Source organism: Lycium barbarum, chromosome 3, assembly GCF_019175385.1.
Source record: "Lycium barbarum isolate Lr01 chromosome 3, ASM1917538v2, whole genome shotgun sequence".
NCBI classification, from domain to species: Eukaryota; Viridiplantae; Streptophyta; class Magnoliopsida; order Solanales; family Solanaceae; genus Lycium; species Lycium barbarum.
The window spans coordinates 148839664-148858731 of NC_083339.1; the positions used below are offsets into that span (position 1 = coordinate 148839664).

At 36.2% G+C, this 19068-nt stretch overlaps 1 long non-coding RNA gene across 1 annotated transcript; it reads left to right on the top strand.

Annotated features, from left to right (window-relative positions):
* The first annotated feature begins 14640 nt into the window (after nucleotides 1–14640).
* LOC132633591 (uncharacterized) lies at nucleotides 14641–18230 on the top strand. Its single transcript, XR_009579693.1, has 3 exons — nucleotides 14641–15723; nucleotides 15992–16094; nucleotides 17752–18230. It is a non-coding gene; the product is annotated as an uncharacterized LOC132633591 (long non-coding RNA).
* Nucleotides 18231–19068: the final 838 nt, after the last annotated feature.

The following is a 19068-nucleotide window of genomic DNA, read 5'->3' on the forward strand; positions in this document are numbered from 1 at the left end:
ACCCAAGAGGGTGGGGAATCCAAAATAACTAGTTGATCACTGGATGAGTAAGTGCTTCCTTTTTTTTTTTTCTGGCAAAACATGTGCCACCTTGTTTACTTCTCTAAAATTATGCCGGAGTGGTGGATTTCGCAGTTTCTTCAACCAACACCTGCACTCAAAGAAAGTTTGTATGTAGTGGAACTTCTTTTTCCATGGTACGGATTACCTTGGTGGAGTCGGTTTCTATTACAGTTATGGCAATCCAAAATTTGTCTGCAACTTCTATACGTTTGAGCAACACCAAGAATTCAGTGTAAAGTGGATTAGTAGCAAGAGAGAGATTCATGTAATAGTAGTGTGATGTTGTTGTTGTAGAGAGATTCATGTAATATCCCAAAATCTAGTTATCCAGTTCAGAGTTATCCTTTCCTAAGTATGAACCATTTATGTTGAGCTTGAATGTATTTGACCATTTTATATAAATGGTATGAGTCACAATAGTGTGATGAATATTGTTTAAGGTATAGGTTTACTCTAGGACTCTTATCAATTACTAGGAAGAAGTAAAGTTTAATGTCATCATTGTAATAAGGATAAAATATAGTCACTTTAATGTGACAAAATAATTTTGTGAGTTTATCAACTTTCAAATATATTTTTTAGGACCGTTTGGCCATAAGAATTATTCATTTTTTTCTGATTTTTTTTTCACTTTTTTCCGGAATCAGTGTTTGGCTATGAAAATTCCAAATACAACTTCACTTTTTTCACGAGATAAGGCACTGTTACCCCCCCCCCCCCCCCTAAACTATATTTTCCCGTAATTATTTGCACCTTTTGTGCTGACCTGGACTAGTGTCCCAGTTATATTACGATCTGTGTTATACACGCGCTGTGGGCCCCAAGACAATTCACATTTCGTTTTAATTTTATTACATTGCTCATTTGAACCAAAAGAATACACCCAAAAATCAACCGAACCTCTTCGATTCCATCACAAAATTTCTCCAAATTCTTAATTCTTCTTAATTCTCCTGCAGTGCATCATTAATAGAGTGAACAAAATTTCCCCAAATACTTCAATCAAACGTTCTATCTTCCTTCAGTTCAAAAAAATATAATCTAGGGTTTTTTTTTTCATTTCTTTGGTGGTACGATTGTTGATTCACGGTCAGTTGGAAGGCTAATCTTATCTTTCGACCAAAGGTTAGTACTTTACTACATTTAATTGGGTTTGTGTTAGTCTAGGGTTTTAGGGGTTTTTATGTTTGCGATTTTGATGAATCGAATAAAATAGTATTTTTCTGGAATTGCTGTTAAAATGTTAGATTTTCCACTTGATTTGCATGTCTACACTGCTTTTTTGCTTTAGTGAGTTTTTCTCATTTTTGTCGATTACTTAGTTTGTTGAGAATTATGATGAATTTTTTTTGTTATTTGTGTTTGTTTGCATTTAGATATGAGTGGGTTTACATTTATCACTGTAAGACTGTATCATGGTGGGGAATTAGTGTATGAAGATGATGAGGATGAAGCAAGATATGTGGGTGGGGTAATGAGTGAATTTACTAATGTTGATGTTGATACACTTTCTTATTTTGAGCTGAAGGGTTATATTACAGATCTAGGGTACAGCTCATGTTGCAACTTTAGTATTAGGCCACCTAACAGTGGCATTTTAGGAAATATTGACAATGATAGGGTTATTTCAAGAATTGGTAGGACTTTGCAAAGTGGGCAGATTTTGGAAGTATATGTGCACATAGATGAGGGGGAATCTGATTCTTCTCTTTATAAACGGGTAGGGACCATTGAAGGAAGTGCTAGTCAAAACATTGAAATTGGTGAGGTATCTTTAAATGCCCCAGCTTTAACCCTAAATACTGCCTCCAAAAATGCCCTAGATACTGCCCCAAATACTACTCCTCCATTAGAAGTAGTACCTCCAAACACTCAAGATCCAATAGATCTAGCTGCTGGTCCATCAGATTCTGAAAACAGTGAACTTTCAGTAAAGGGATCTGATGAATCAACTGATGATAGTCCAGATTCTGAAAATGGTGACTTGATTGGAGAGAATGATTATTTCAGTGATGTACATGAGGAGTACATAGAGCTTAAGAATGAGAGAAGAAAAACAGCAAGGAAGAATAGAAAGGAAAGAATTCCAAAAGACACTGAAGAAGTACCATGTGGTGAAGTTGGCCTAGATTTGGGATTTGATGAGACTGCAGAAGTAGGTAAAAAAAATTTAAAAGGCAGACTAGGGGGTGATGAACCATATTACCCAAGTTTTGATCCTGGTAGCTATGAAACTGATGATGATGAATATTGGTTTGAAGAGGGGCAACAGAGGAGGGTAAAACTGTCAAAATCTAAAAGAAAAAAATCTGATACAAAGGGTGCGAGATTTGATCCAACTTGTAAAAAAATTGTGTGGCAGTTGGGAATGACTTTTGTGAGTGTGAAGGAGTTTAGAGATGCAGTCACTAGGTATGCAATCCAGAGGAGAGTTCAGATTGAGAAGTATGTTAATGAGCCTAATAGAGTAAGGGTGAGGTGTTGCAAGGAAGGTTGCAAGTGGCTTCTGTTTGCTAGCCTTGACAAAGTAAGTAATAATTTTATTATTAGGACTTACATTCCAGTTCATAAGTGTGAAAAATCCTCCAGAAATTACTTGTGCAATGCTAAATTTTTGGCTCATGCCTTAAAAAAAAGAATAATTGAACAACTAAACATTAGAGTGTTTAAGTTGCAAGAGATAGTTAGGAAGAAGTTTAAAGTCCATGTCGGTAAGACCACAGCTAGGAGAGCAAGAGCTAAGGTGCTGAAGGAGATAATGGGAGATCATGTTCTTGAGTTTGGGAGAATTCTTGATTATAAGGATAAGTTGTTAAGGACAAACCCTAGAAGTACTTGTGTTGTTAAACTTGGTGATGCTAATGATCTTGGTCAGCCAGTTTTTGAAGGTTTTTACATCTGTTTTGATGCACTCAAGAAGGCATTTATGGCTGTTAGAAAATGCATAGGATTAGATGGTTGTTTCCTTAAAGGAATTAGTAAGGGGCAATTACTATGTGCTGTGGCTAGGGATGGGAATAACCAAATGCTTCCACTTGCTTGGGCAGTAGTGGAATATGAGAACAAAAATACTTGGACTTGGTTCTTGACTTTGCTGAAGGAGGACTTGGGATTAGGAGATGGCACAGGCTACACTATTATTTCAGACATGCAAAAGGTATGTTCTTATCGTACATTCTATTTATTTTCACACTTTCTGTTTCTTTATTCTTTATTGTTTCTGTTTTTTCACTCTTTGATGCCAACTGTTATAGGGACCTGAATCAGCAACTAGGGAACAGTTGCCAGCCAGTGAAGAAAGAAGGTGTGCTAGTCACATTCTTGCTAACTGGTCAAAAGAATTGAGAGGGCTTCAAAGGAAGCAAGTATTTTAGAAGTGTGCTAAAAGCACTTATGAGGCAGAATTTAATGCAAATTCGAAGTTACTGGGAAAACTTGGCGATGGAATAGCTGATGATCTACTCTACTATGATAAAGAGTATTGGTGCAAGGTGTTTTTTAACACTGATGTGAAGTGTGATTCAGTTGATAATAATATGTGTGAGAGTTTCAATGCCTGGATTTTGGCAGCTAGGCACAAAACTATCATTAGCATGCTTGAGGAGATAAAAGTAAAGGTTATGACTAGAATTGCTAGGTTAAGTCAATTTTCAAATACTTGGATAGGGGACATTTCTCCAATGGGAATGAAGATATTGGAGGATAATATTGACAAAGCAATGGACTGTTTAATGGAATTTAATGGAGAATCAGGATATGAAGTGTTGGATGGAGACAAACAACACTCTGTTTGTCTAAGAAAGAGGGTATGTAGTTGTAGATCATGGATGCTTAGGGGGATACCCTGTGCACATGCCATATCTGCCATGGTTTTAAAACAATGTGACCCAACTGAATATGTTGATAGCTGCTACAAAAAAAAAGATATTTGATGACATATTCTCACTTCATTCAACCTGTAAATAATATGCCTTTTTGGCCTGATAATAGACATCCTACTGTTGCACCACCAGTGGTGAAACTAATGCCAGGCAGGCCCAAAAAGAATAGAAGGAAAGAGCAAAATGAAACAAAGAAGTGTGAGAAATTACCTAAAAGTGGTATGACTATGGCATGTGGTCTCTGCCATGTTAAGGGTCACAACAGAAGAGGGTGTCCTTTGAAAAATGTTGCTTCATCAGTTCCATCAAGTTCAACACCAAATGTGGGCAGACCAAAGGTAATGTACTATTTTATTGTGTGTCTTCTAATATATGTGTGTTTGTATGTTAGAAAATAACAACTATTGAAGTTGAGCCTGCAGTAGAGAGAGGGAGAGGCAGACCTAAGAAAAATACAGTTGCTGCAGAAGTTCCATCTGCAACTAACACAACACCAAATGTGGGCAGACCAAAGGTAATGTACTATTTTATTGTGTGTCTTCTAATATTTGTTGTGTCTTCTAATATATGTGTGTTTGTATGTTAGAAAACAACAACTGTTGAAGTTGAGCCTGCAGTAAAGAGAGGGAGAGGCAGACCTAAGAAAAATACAGTTGCTGCAGAAGTTCCATCTGCAACTAACACAACACCAATTATGGCACATGAAACTTCTTCAAGAGCTGGTGAAAGTGCAAAAAGAACCAGAGGTACTAAAGGTGGTAGAGGAAGTGGAAGGGGTGCGGGGAGAAATGTGGGAGGAGAAAAGGTTAATCACCTACTTGAAAATTGGTTCAACTGCTCTTGAAGTACTACTACACCTGGTTCAACAGCTGCACCTAATTCAACTGCTGCACAGAGTTCAACTGCTGCAACTAAAGGAAAAAGAAAAAGTGTGGGAACAAATGTGGGAGGGGATGTTAATCATCCACTTGAAAGTTGGTTCAACTGCTCCGGAAGTACAGCTGCACCTAGTTCAACTGCTGCAACTAGAGGAAAAGGAAAAGGTGTGGCAAAAACAACACCATATAAAAGGCCAAGAGTGATAGGAGTAGGTGTGTTTCAAGCTAAGAATGGCTTCACAACTTTTAATGTAAGTATTGATACATTATTATATTGTATTGTTCTCTTAATAATAGTAACTTATAATTTTTTTTTTAAATAGCCTAGGCTGCTAAGTCAAAAAATAGTATCTACTGGACCAAAAAAAATAGTAAGATCAGCTGATGTAATTGGTGATATTGGTTTCAAACCAACAAGTACACTGAAGTGGAAGGGAGCTAAAGCACTCACAACAAGAAGGCTTCAAGAGATTAGAGATCAAGTAAGGGTTAAAGCAAGGCAAAGTACCAATCCTTCACTGCCAAGAGACCCATGGAAGATCTAATGTTAAGTGCCAGCTGGAAGTGTTGTATTTTGTTTGTTTTAAGCTACATTAAGACTTAAGACTTTTGTCACGACCCAGCCCCGAGGGCCGCGACTGGTGCCCTATTTGGACACCCAAACTGACTTACGTACCAGATCGACATATCAAAGATTTATTCAGACTTAACATACGTTATTTCAAACAGATACTAAGGACAAATGTCATCTTAAGCGATTGCCCATACAGAAATATCATATCAAATCCGGTAGGCTGGCGGAATATACATCGCCCAGATATACAAACATATGGGCCGTTTTGGCCATAACAGCAACCGGGACCGCTTAAGGCACATATCATAAACAGAAACGAACAAACATGACCCATGACCCACATATATGACTACAGGCCTCTACAAAACATAACAGAAACATATGACGGGACAGGGCCCCGCCGTACCCCAGATAGTCATACATATATACAGAGACATATACAATGAAAGGTCTTTACCAAAAGTATGGGCTCCGAGTCAAAAGAGCACTCCAAAGTAGCAGAATGTATCCTACACTGGCGGGTCACCAGAACAAACGTCTATACCTGCGGGCATGAAACGCAGCCCCCGAAGAAAGGGGGTCAGTACGAAATATGTACTGAGTATGTAAAGCATGAAGTACAGTAATCCAAATCAGAACTGAAATAGGGAGTATGGAAAGCGGTTACAGAATCAGTATATCAAACCTGTTTTAAAAACATAAATAATGCAAATAAAATCATGCATAAGGCTCAGGAACGTGGTCGCCACTCCGACACTGGCGCCACAGCACATCATACTCCAGAAGGTTTCAAATCTCCGTACAATCCCCGAACATATCATATCATCATATCATATCAAAACATCAGAACATATCATATGCCACATCAAATCATAACGCCGTATATATATATAAGCGGTACCCGGCCCTATGGCAAGGTCTCGGGAACCGCAACACATCATACTGCCGAATATACATAGTGCGCACGATCACAAAACCGGCCTGGGATCCGGCGAACGATATCATAGTAGTAGGCACGAGCAGAGTAGTGCGGAAACTATATGCATATAAATAAATAAATTTCGAAACCCGATGAACAAATATATTTACGGCATCCGAAGGCTCAGAAATCAATTTCGGGTCAATCGGAGTTAGTATACGAAAGTTACAAACTTTTGAAGTACAGAACTTTCTAAAAGCACTTCAGAAGCTCTTTTCAGAAATTCAAGTGACATTCATATTAGGGGAACTTTCAACCATTACTATGGAGCAAATCAAATGGAGCCTTTAAGATCATATGTACGTACCAAAATATATGTATCCAAAACTTTAGCCATATCAAATATTTTTCGGACATCATTATGGATCACATATTCATACTAGGAAACTTGCGGATAACATTATGGATCAAATCAAATGGGGACTTTAAGAACATATTTTCATATCGAAATATTCATCAAAGGCTTTAGTCTTCTCGTTTTTCTTTCGAACAACATTCGGAATATAACAAATGGAATCTTTGAACATCCTAAAAATATGTATCCAGTCATATGGAATAGCTTATGGAGGTCAAAGATGTTAGCCATCCTAATGGCTCTAAGAATAGGATCTTCTTTAGGAGCATACTTATACGTTATTTGTTTATTCCAAAAAGGTCATGCCAAAAGAAAGAAAGGTAGTCTTTACCATTCAAGATCATTCAAGTGCAATTCAAAAGCATTTCATACCATTCTACAAAATATACAACAATCCCACCAAAACTATAATTCACCCGAAACCTCCAACCTTCGACACAACATTCACAACACATTTTTCATCTTCCAATTTCATCAACAACAACCACAATTTGCACCTTAACAATTCCATTTCCATAATTACATAAATCTATAATAAAATCACAAAATTTCCTACAACAACTTAACAACCAATTTTCATGCCAACTTGAACTAGTATTATTCCATTTACATCACAAGGCCACCACAACACAATTAACATAATAAATAAAATTTTGTTCATCCCTCTCCATCCACATCAATATTCGGCCACACACACCCATACCCATAACACACAATTTTCATACTTTACATTCATTTCCATATACTACAACATATATATAAAATTCTTCCAAGATAAAAAGAGTAGAATCCTTACCTTTTTCCAATTTTTCCGCTTGCTAAAAAAAGTACTTTCTTGCCTCAAAATTTAAATCCCGTTGAAGAGGGTCTTGAGCTTAGTAGGGATACTAGAAAACTATAATTTTTGGATCAAATATTGATGGCCTCAATTTTTTTTTCTTTCTCCTTGGGGTTGAAACCCCTCTCTTGTTCTTGCTCTATCTCTCTTTTTTTTTTTTTTTTTGAGTGTTCTAGAATGAGAATGAATGGTCCCTTTCTTTATTTATTGTTATATCCGGTATTTTCGCATATTCGGAAAATTCGAAATAATTTTTGACTTGTAAGAAATAAGGCCATAATTTGATTTTTATTATATATATATATATGTGTGTGTGTGTGTGTGTGTGTGTGTTGTTCATGAAATGTTGGTGTGGAAATATGGAGGAAGGTCAAGGGCAAAATGGGAAATTTTAGAAATTTGTTTCGGGAATTACAAAATATGGACTATAGCTAATTGGGCTCAAGAAATTAAAAAAATAAAAAAATAAAGGCCCATTCCACAAGGTGGCCGGCCATAGACCAATGGCCCAAGCCCATGGGAGTTAAATACAAGACTAATAAATAAGATAAGGGCCACCATTTTGCCTCATTCTAGAACTATCAAGAAAACAAAAGAAGAGAGCTCAACCAAGGCAAGGCATTCGGCCACTACAAGAAAAAAAAATTATTGTGGAGCTCAAATCTTTGGTTCAAAACTTATCTCTTTTGAATTCCTACTAATCTCGGAACCCTCTTCAACGTGGTATAATCTTTGAGGCAAGAAAGTACTTTTTTTACCAAGTGGAGAATTTGGAAAAGGTAAGAATTCTACTTCTTTTTATCTTGGAAGAATTTTATATATATGTTGTAGTATGTAGGAATGAATGTAAAGTAAGAAAATTTTGTGTTATGAGTGTGTGTGTGTGTGGCCGAAAATGGTTGTTGATGGAGAGTGATGATCAAAATTTTATTTATTTTGTTAAATTGTGTTGTGGTGGCCTTGTGATGTAAATGGAAGAATATTAGTTCAAGTTGGCATGAAAAATTGGTTGTTAAGTTGTTCTAGGAAATTTTGTGATTTTATTGTAGATTTATGTAATTATGGAAATGGAATTGTTAAGGTGCAAATTTCGGTTGTTGTTGATGAAATTGGAAGATGAAAAATGTGTTGTGAATGTTGCGTCGAAGGTTGGAGATTTCGGATGAATTCTAGTCTTGGTGAGATTTTTGTATATTTTGTAGAATGGTATGAAATGCCTTGAAATGCTTTTGAATGATCTTGAATTGGTAATGAATGTGTAAGTGTTGATATTGGCTTGAAAAATTCGTAGTTGAATTGAATGTCGATGAATTATGTTGAAAGGAAGGTTACTAGTGTTGGAATGCATTCTAAATTGGTTTTTGATGTTATTGGTTTGGTTGTTGGTATTGTTGGTATGGTTGTTGATGAATTTGGCCGAGTTTAATTCTCGGGGATGTTGAATTTACAGGGGAGGTGCTGCTGAAATTTCGGTAGACAAATACTAATTAGAATTAAAATTTTAAGTACTTGTAGCTAATATTTGGTAATCGATAATATTATTGTAGATCTTGGAGAGCCCGAGACTTGATTCGGGAATTGATTAGCGAGCGATCGAGGTATGTAAAGCCTACCGTTCCTTCTTTTTGGCATGATCCCTTTTGGAATAAACAATATGTATATGTATGCTTATAGAGAAAATCCTATTCTTAGCCACTAGGTTGGCTAACATCTTTGACCTCCATAGGCTATTCCATATGGCGGGATACATATTCTATGATGTTCAAAGATTCTATTTGTAATGTCCCGAATGTTGTTCGAAAGAAATACGATAAGATTAAAGCCTTTGATGAATATTTCGATATGAAAATATGGTCTTAAAGTCCCCATTTGATTTGATCCATAATGTTATCCGCAAGTTTCCTAGTATGAATATGTGATCCATAATGTTATCCGCAAGGTTTCTAGTATGAATATGTGATCCATAATTTTATCCGCAAGTTTTCTAATATGAATATGTGATCCATAATGATGTTCGAAAGTCTTATAATATGAATGATACTTAAATTTCCAAGTATGACTTATGAAGTATTCTCGGCTCCAAAGATTCTAGTTAGTATACTTCTGAATGATGTTCGAAAAAGATTTGATATGGCTAAAGTTTGGAGACATATATTTTGATACATACATATGATCTTAAAGGCTCCATTTGATTTGCTCCATAGAAATGGTTGAAAGTTTCCCTAATATGAATGTCACTTGAAATTCCGAAAAGAGCTTCTGAAATGCTTTTAGAAAGTTCCGTGCTTCAAAAGTTTGTAGCTTTCGTATACTAACTCTGATTGACCCGAAACTGATTTCCGAGCCTTCGGATGTCGTACATATATTTGTTCATCAAGTTTTGAAAATAACTTATTTATTTATATGCATATGGTTTCTGCACTACTCCGCTCGTGCCTACTACTGTGACATCGTTCGCCGGTTCCCGGGCCGGTTTTGTGATCGTGCGCACTATGTTATATTCGGGAGTATGATGTATTACGGTTCCCGAGGCCTCGCCATAGGGTTGGGTTCTGCTTATATACGGTGTTATGATGTGATATGACATATGATATGTTCTGATATTGTGATATGATATGTTCTGATATTGTGATATGATATGATGATACGATATGTTCGGGGATTGTACGGAGATTTGAAACCTTCTGGAGTATGATGTGTTGTGGCGCCAGCGTCGGAGTGGCGACCACGTTCCTGAGCCTTATGCATGATTTTTATTTGCATTACATATGTTTTTAAAACAGGTTTGATATACTGGTCCTGTAACCGCTTTCCATACTCTTTATTTCAGTTCTGATTTGGATTACTGTACCTCATGCTTTACATACTCAGTACATATTTCGTACTGACCCCCTTTCTTCGGGGGCTGCGTTTCATGCCCGCAGGTACAGACGTTGGTTCTGGTGACCCGCCAGAGCAGGATACATTCTGCTACCTTGGAGTGCTCCTTTGTCTCGGAGCCCTTACTTTTGGTAAAGACCTTTCATGGTATATGTCTCTGTATATATGTATGACTATTTTGGGTACGGCGGGGCCCTGTCCCGTCATATGTTCTGTCATGGTCTGTAGAGGCCTGTAGTCATGTATGTGGGTCATGGGTCATGTTTGTTCGTTGTGATTATGATCTGCGTCTTAATGCGGCCCCGTTACTATTATGGCCAAAACGGCCCATTTGTCTGTATATGTGTATATATCTGGCGATGTGTATTCCGCCAATCTATTGGATTTGGATATGATGTTTCTGTACGGGCGACCGCTTAAGATGATATTTGTTTTCAGTATTTGCTTACAGTAACGTATGTTCAGTTTGAATGAAATTTTGATATGTTGATCTGGTACGTAAGTCTGTTTGGGTGTCCAAATAGGGCACCAGTCGCGGCCCACGGGGCTGGGTCGTGACATTTATTCCATGGCTTTTAAAATTTTATGGGCTTGGGCCCTTATTTTCCTCCACATGGTCGGCCACCACCTAAATGAATTGGGCCTTTTGTATTTTTTTTTCATTTTTTCCAAGCCCAATTTCTTTTGGTCCATATTTCGTAATCCACGAAACTAATTTCTGAAATTCCAATTTTGCCCTTAGCCTTCCTCGATATTTCCACATCAACATTTCATGGACAACACACATATATTAAATAAAGATCAAATTATGGCCTTATTTCTTACAAGTCAAAATTATTTCGAATTTTCCGAACATGCAAAAATGCAGGATATAACAACTTTGAAGTGGTATTCAGATGTACCATATGTTTTTTGTTATGTTGGAAATGGTACTGAATTCTGGTGCAATTTGCTGTATTATGTGATCTTATTTTGCTGCATTATGTCACTCAAAAACCTGTTAGGTTGTTATGGCATTTGAGAATGGTTTTGATGCTGAATTCTGGCACATTTGCGTGACAAATTCTGGTGCACTTTGAGAATGAAAAAAACTGTTAGGTTGTCATGGCATTTGAGAATGGTTTTGTTTGCTAAAATCTAGTGCAATTTGCTGCATTATGTGATCTTATTTTGCTGCATTATGTCACTCAAAAAACTATTAGGTTGTTATGGCATTTGAGAATGGTTTTGATGCTGAATTCTGGCACATTTGAGTGACAAATTCTGGTGCACTTTGAGAATGAAAAAAAACTGTTAGGTTGTCATGGCATTTGAGAATGGTTTTGTTTGCTGAAATCTGGTGCAATTTGCTGCATTATGTGATCTTATTTTGACCAACATTTACTCAAACAATACCAAAAGAAAGTTGTCAAAATTTAGTGAAAGAACACCAATATGAGAAGTAAGATAAACTAAAACAAGTGTATGTACAAGACCACCACTAAAATACCATTACAGTGCTTCGTTACAATACCAAAATGTACCATCCAACAAAACACATCTAACTTAGCCTATCCGAGATCATTTAAGTACCATTACAGCAAACAAAATGAGGTACTATTAACAGACCACTAGCTACTATGGCAACTTCATTTGATTTTTCTTTAAGTTGCTCATTTCGAATAAACTACTAAGATACACAACAAATAAACAAACCATCAAACACCAAAGTAAGTTTCTATTAAACCAACACCTCCTGCTTTTCTTTTTTCCTGTCATATCCTTCTCTTTCAAATTACCCTTCTCTTTTGAATCTTCAAGCTCATTCAAATCATCCTTCTCCTTTTTTGTATCTTCAAACTCATTCAACCCATCCTCCTTCTCTTTTGAGTCTTCAAACTCATTCAACTCACCTTTATCTTTTGAATCTTAAAGCTCAATTAACTCACCTTTATCTATTGAATCTTTTGAATCTTGAAGCTCAATCAACTCACCTTTATCTATTGAATCTTTTGAATCTTGAAGCTCAATCAACTCACTGATGTTGAGATTATCATATTGAAGGGTAAGACTTTCAACCTCATCCAACTGAATTTTCTCCTTAGGTTCAAGTGAATTCATGTCGACATTATCATATTTCATCTTAAGACTTTCAAGCTCATCCAAATGCACCTGAACATGCTCGTAATTTTCTTGTAACTCTTTGATTTTGTTCACCAATCTTGGAATAATAAACCTTGATCTTTGATCAACTCTCTCCGTGTCTCTCCATCTGAAAAAATTGCACTTCATTGGCTGAAATTTGAAGAATACAGTCACTTGAAATTAACACTTAACACTAAAATTAATCAACCAAATTAGAATATGAGCACAAACCTCATAGTGAGGACAAGACCAAAATCTCCTTCCAGGATTGCGATCAGACCAAGAAGTCTGCATTTTCAGCAAAATGCCATGTTTGCATCGCACTACGGAATTGAGCATAGGATCTTCTTCGTCCATACACAGCTTATTCAACAAGTTGTTCGCCATTCCTAACCCTAAAATTTCATACACAGAAATTGGGGGAGAAAATTAAAACCCTAAACTAGAAATTCGACATGAGATGGAGAAAGGATAACGAATTTAGACAGTAATTTACTTACCTCATCGAAAAAGATGAGAATTTAAGACCAAAAAAATAATTTGAGTTCTTCAATTTGGGTTGATAATCGGTTGAGCATAGGATGAAGAATGTAGTGTACTTTACACGATGGGTCTTCACATAAGCTTTGTGATGATACGTGGCAGTTTCCCATTCGTGAAAAATTATGTTTTTTTACCTCCTACGCGCTTCACATATTTGATCTCACGCACTAGTCCAGGTCAACACAAAAGGTGCAAATAATTACGGGAAAATATAGTTTAGGGGGGTAATAGGACCCCTTGAAAGGAAAGGTGTGTCCTAGCAAATTTGGTACAAGTTGGGGGGGGGGGGGGGTGTAACAGTTAGGGGTGTTCATGGTTCGGTTTGGGTCGGTTATTGGTTAAAACCATAACCAAACCAATTTAGTCGGTTTTTAAATGTCTAAAACCATAACCAAACCAAGTAAAATAATAACCATCGGTTTGGTTATTGTCGGTTCGGTTCGGTTTGGTTCGGTTTTTCGGTTTATGACTAGCCGTGACAATTCAAATATTCTCTCTCTACATTCTTCAAATTTCTTATGAAGCTTTTTTTTCCTCATGGCCCACAAGGGTGAACTTTGCTGCATATTGAGGGAAAGACACGCTGTTGACAAATCAGGTGGACCAAACTTGCAACGCAGTTTAGATTCAAAAGAACAAGTCAAACAGAGGTTTCAAAATACAAACAACTCTTATGCTTACGACTTATTAGAGTTGGACTTGGATTGTTGGACATATTCTTTTAAGACATGGGCCTTAAAAATAAGTAGACCAAAATTAAATTAATAATTAAAAGATATAAAATATCTTTAATTATTTATGAAAAGCTAATATTATACATATAAATAATTATAAATTTTATGTATATAATTATCGGTTTGGTTCGGTTATTTATTCGGTTATTTTTTACTATAACCATAACCAAACCAAATATTATCGGTTTTTCAAATTTAAAACCAAACCAAACCAAACTAAACCAAATGTCGGTTATTTTATTCGGTTTGGTTAAATTTTCGGTTTGGTTTTGGTTTTAACCAAAACTGTGAACAGCCCTAGTAACAGTGCCTTATCCCCTTTTTTCATAACCAAAACAAGTACATTTTGATAAAAAATACAATTTCAAAAATTATGGCCAAACACAACTCCAACTCCAAAATTTCAAAAAAAAAAAGTGAAAAAGTTTTTGATTTCTATGGCCAAACGCCTACTTAATTTCAATTTCAAATATTCAAGTTTTTTCAACTTCACCCAAAAATTGTCCAAATGGGCCCACTCATAGTGCCAATAATATTTATAAAATCAAGTCAATTAATTATATGTAAATTTCTATGATAAAGTAGAATAACTTTAGAAAACTTTCCTCAGCTTTCGTTGTGTAACACTGGTCTTCATTATGATTTACGCTAATTTACTCTTACTGAATAGATTTATATTTCCACTAAAAAATTTATACTAACAAATTTATCTTCCACTAATTATTAAACATGTGCCCTGTATTACTTTACTGGTAATATTTAGAAGGCAACAAGGTGGTGGGCAATCACTTACTGTACCAAAAGCAATATAAATGGTACTTTAAATTGGGCCCAGATAGGCACGTTTGACCTAACACGTGTATTGCTCTTTATTGTTTAGGGCAGAGGCGCACGCGTACTAGTGATTTTGTTCATCTTGAAAGAAAAAAAGCAAAGCGCTGATTTTGGAAAGTGAAGAAATTGTTGTTCATCTTCAATATCCGGTGAAACTTAACTTAAGTCGCTCTCCTTTCCTTTCCTTTCCTCTTTTATTTCCCAGTGGTATCTAACGGCTACGTATGGTTTTATTTTAGCTCTTATTTGTCGATTTTTCTTTCCATTTTGCTGATTTATTTGGCTTTTGGGTTGTAGTAACGTTGCATGTTGCCACTTGCCACTGCTGCTCCTTTTGTTAATTCTTGGTCATTGAAATTTAGTTTTTGATCTTGACGTGGGCGTTTTTCCAATTTATGCATTTACTTCGAGCCGAGGAGAAAGGAGAGAATTGCAAACATGAGATATGCAGGGATGGAGCATAGGAAGCTTCATATTAAAAAACCCGAAAGGTTCCCATGAAAAACTTGAGTGTGTTTTGGAAGCTTGAAGGACAAATTATGTTATTCTTTGGAGTCATCATCGGAGGAGTGATAAAATGACGATTTGTGTCCTAAAGTAGATGTAGTTTCTGATTTTTTTTTATTTTTTATTTGACTTCTTATGGCGTGAAACCCTCCGTTCTTGATTTTGTGATTGTTATCTCTAGAAGAATATGCGACTGTACAAAAGAAAATGAAGGATTGAAAAGTAGAATGTGGAGGTGTGTAAGTTAAGTTGTGCAAGGAATTAAGATTTGGAGGTGTGTAAGTAATGCAGTTATGATATTTTATTTTATCTGAAATTTTTTGATGCAGTTCTTCTTATTCAGGTCGTAGTTAGAAGTTTGGGGGAAGAGCTCTTTGTGTAGTTATAGACTTAACGCAGATGAACAACAAGAACAAGAAGGGCGATAAATGACGAGGGTTACAACACCAGATTAGCAAATCACTTAAAACATTTGGCACACGCTGTGAATGGGCTGTAACTTATTTTCAAACAGTACGTTGACAGAAGTGCAGGTTAGCTAAGATCTTTAGAGAAACATGTTTAATATTCGTACGTATGGACGGTTTTCTGATAATAGTTTTACATGGGACCTAAACTAAAATGATCAAGCTGGTCTGCTTGTGAAGTTTCTACTTCTTTGACTAACTGTTTTTTTATTTGCTTCATCGTGCCCTGTTTTGATCATCTATTGATAAGTAATTCCGTAGTGGAGAATTCCAACCTTTTGATTTACTTCGTTATTTTTTGCTTTAATTGTCTACTGGTAATGACTTGATGCAGAATACAAAGGCATTTTTAGTGGTGGTGATCAATCATAAAGAAGTGCGAAGGATTGTTATGCTGATCTGGAAGTTTTTGATCACCTCGATGTTTAGATTTATAGGTAATGTAATGTGTCATTTTATTTTTACGTTACTTCAAACAATCTTTGCCTTAACCACATGGGATCAATTATTCAGTATTAAACAATCCTAGAGACGAACATGAACAGCGCTATTTACTCATTTTAAACCTCCCATTTAATGGAACAAATACTGGAGGTGGTGTATGAATCCTAATTGTTCCAAAATACATCATGTTCTGCTATATTGCTCTGTCAGTATGCTAGAAGAACGGTAACTTCCCTTCACAATAACTTTTTGCTAACATGAGGAAGGAAGACTAACGATCCTACACCAATTATAACACACACTGCTACAAGAAAATTTAGCATTAAATTAGAATCTCAGTATATTTGCTGGTTGACAAAAAAATTACTTAAAAAAAAAAAAAAAAAAACTTCCGCGAGGATAATGTTCTAATCAAACAACAGTACTTTACACTAGCTGAATCACACCTAATCCAACCAATTGCGATGTTATACCTTCTACTTTATAACTTAACTAATATCTTTTTCCAAGATCTTCTCAATTTCAATTTCTTTCAACAATCATTAGTATATATTCTGTATAAAAATATAGTTCTGCTTCTTTCTTATTTGAAGTATTCTATTGCAAGCTATTGAACTTTTCATATGTTCTCTAGCTAAAAGCCAGTGATTCATTTGCTTTAGTCTCTCTTCTTCTAGACTGGTTTTTCAAGGCCAAAGAAGAAGTTGCATCCTTTTGCCCAAAAGTTGATGGAGAATGTAGTCTACGTTGCGACATTATGGTGATTAACTTGCAAAAATTGCAACGATACATGGAGTTAATTATTTGAGAGTCTGCTTAGTAATTTTCGGTGTATGGACTAATCTACTTAACAAAGCCATGGTGTGTATGGACTAATCTACTTAACAAAGCCATGGTGTTTGAAATAGCTTCTCTGAATTTATTTATGCAAGATGTGAGAATCTTTAATTCTGGGTTCTGTTGATTTTGGATGGACAAGTTTGTCATACTTTGATGGACAAGTTTGTCATACTTTTTAGTTGGGCTTTATGTTTTTCTAACTCTATCCGCATAGGTTTGATATACCACATACGACCTCTCTTCCAGGCTAGTAGAAACATGTTTGGTCGGGGCGGGGACAAGCTTACTTCTTCACAAGCCTACGCCCCCCAAAGAAAACCAACCCTTTAGCGGTAGTGCTTGGCGTTCTTTCTATTCCATTCTGGGATAGGCTGCTAATACTAAAATAATTTGGAAATCGACGACTACAAACACAACTTAAGCTTCTACAGCTTTCAAGATGGAGGAGAAACAACAAATAGCAAGTGGTAGTTCAATTCTCAGATTACCTGAGTTGGGCATTACTGCCTTCTGTTAAAGTGTGTCAAAAGTTTCAAACTATGAGTTTTGACTATTAAATTCGTAGATTGTCTATATTCCATTCACATAACTCTTGTGCAAATACAAGTAAAGGGCTCTCACGCTGTTGAAATATGATTTACATATGCTTGGAACTATTGTGTTTCAATATTGAAGTCTCTTTGCCAAGTTGCTATATCTTCATGTTTTGTTAAGATAGGTTGTCACATGTTCAAAAAGTGTGCATACCTGTAAAGTATGCTTCATGATCATTTTATGATGCCTGTTTAGCTGATAAGAATCTTCATTAAGGGGCTGAGTTGCATCAAGTCGTCAATGTGTGTGGAATAGGCATGGAGGGGAATGGTACCTTTCTTCCTCATTGTACAGTTGCAAGTTAGTTGTGCAGCTGTTAAACAGATAAAGTTGCACGAGTCTGGTGATGCCTAACTCTCCAACGACCTGGTTTTGCTAAGGAGGATGCAAGTTCATGAAGGAACTGAAGAAGAATAGGAAGACGACCATAATCTACATTGTGTCAGCAGATTTTAGTAGTGGTCCTTGTGTTAAAATATACAGTGTTCAAACGAGAGGATAAATTACTGTTATGAAATATATTATGGATGTCCAATACACAAATATAATGCCTCTCCTCCACCATCTTAATGGTTCCTCCATTTTCTCATATATTGAATGCATATGTAGCACTATAAATAGAGGCATAAGTTTTCATATGAAATACACTTGTAACACATTTTGGAAGAATAGTAAAAATCTCTCCTCTTTTGTCATTCTATTTCTATGATTTTCATCCTTTAATATTGTGACTCTTTTAGCTTCATTTTATAACACGTTATCAGCACGAGACTCTGCCGTTCCGAGCAAATACTTTAAAGCCTCGAAGGTATTGATTTTCTATCTTTCTTTACTAATGGCAAATCTTACCAAACGTGAATTTGTAGCTTTAGATATATCCGGCAATACCTATATGTCTTGGATTCTTGACGCCGAAATTCACCTTAATGCGATGGGTCTGGCAGACACCATCAAAGATAAAAATGAGGCATCAAACCAAGACCGTGCCAAGGCTATGATATTCCTCCGCCATCACCTTGATGAGGACTTGAAAATGGAATATCTCACTGTTAAAGATCCTCTTACTCTGTGGAATAATTTAAAAGATAGATATGACCACCTGAAGATGGTCATACTTCCACAAGCACGTTTTGATTGGCTCCATTTAAGGCTACAAGATTTTAAATCTATTAAGGCATATAATTCCGCCATGTTTAAAATTATTTCTCAGTTGAAATTATGTGGTGAAAATATTACTGATCATGATATGTTGGAGAAAACATTCTCCACTTTTCCTGCCTCGAGTATGCTCCTGCAGCAGCAATACCGAGAGATGAAATTCAAGAAATATTCTGATTTAATAGCACATCTTTTAGTGGCTGAACAACATAATGAATTATTAATGAAAAATCATGAAAGCCGACCCACTGGTACTGCCCCATTCCCTGAAGTGAATGAGGCAAATTTTCGTCATTCTAGGCGTGAAAGAGGTTGTGGCCCCAGTCGTGGTCATGGTCGTGGTCGAGGAAGGAATTTTAATCATGATTCTCGTCT